This window comes from Plasmopara halstedii, assembly GCF_900000015.1.
Source record: "Plasmopara halstedii genome assembly, contig: Scaffold_2904, whole genome shotgun sequence".
Taxonomy (NCBI): Eukaryota; Oomycota; class Peronosporomycetes; order Peronosporales; family Peronosporaceae; genus Plasmopara; species Plasmopara halstedii.
The window spans coordinates 246,796-247,440 of NW_020189809.1; positions in this window are offsets into that span (position 1 = coordinate 246,796).

The following is a 645-nucleotide window of genomic DNA, read 5'->3' on the forward strand; positions in this document are numbered from 1 at the left end:
ATGTCTGAGTTGGTAAACACCAACGGTGTCGGACAGGGGACCGAGCGTGGCTCGCGGGCTGATCGTGGAGTTGCACGTAACCCACTGAGCGCTGCTCAAGATTTGCAGCAGTCGCTTCATGTCATGCGTGACATGGTCGGCCAAGGGTCAAGGGCCGAGGCATCGAGGGTGAGGCCTCCGTGATGCACGCGAAGTGGCGCGTAAACCACTGAGCACGGCCTCGTTGTGAAGTAGCCGCTGCACGCCATTAACGGCGTGGTCGGACAGAGTCCTAGACATCCTGGGCACGACTCTTCAGATGCGCGTGGAGTGGCACGTTATCCACTGGACGAAGAGAGCAGCTCTTCGTCGGATGTTGTGGATAGCATCGGAGCTCCAAAGGAGCGGACAGTGAGGGTGACACCGGTCGAGACGCGGATGCGTGTTCACCCTGGTTTTACCATAATATAGAACCGAGGTGACGGCGACGCCGTATGCTGGCTGCAAGATGCCGAGCGTCGACCCTGATCCACGGTGTCTACCGTAGACGATGGCGCACAGTTATACAACCTTGTCAACGGTATGATGGGAGTGCATGCGCACGACAAACTGTACGCCAATGCAGACAAGTGCATCTTTGGCGCAGAGGAGATTCCCTTTTTAGAG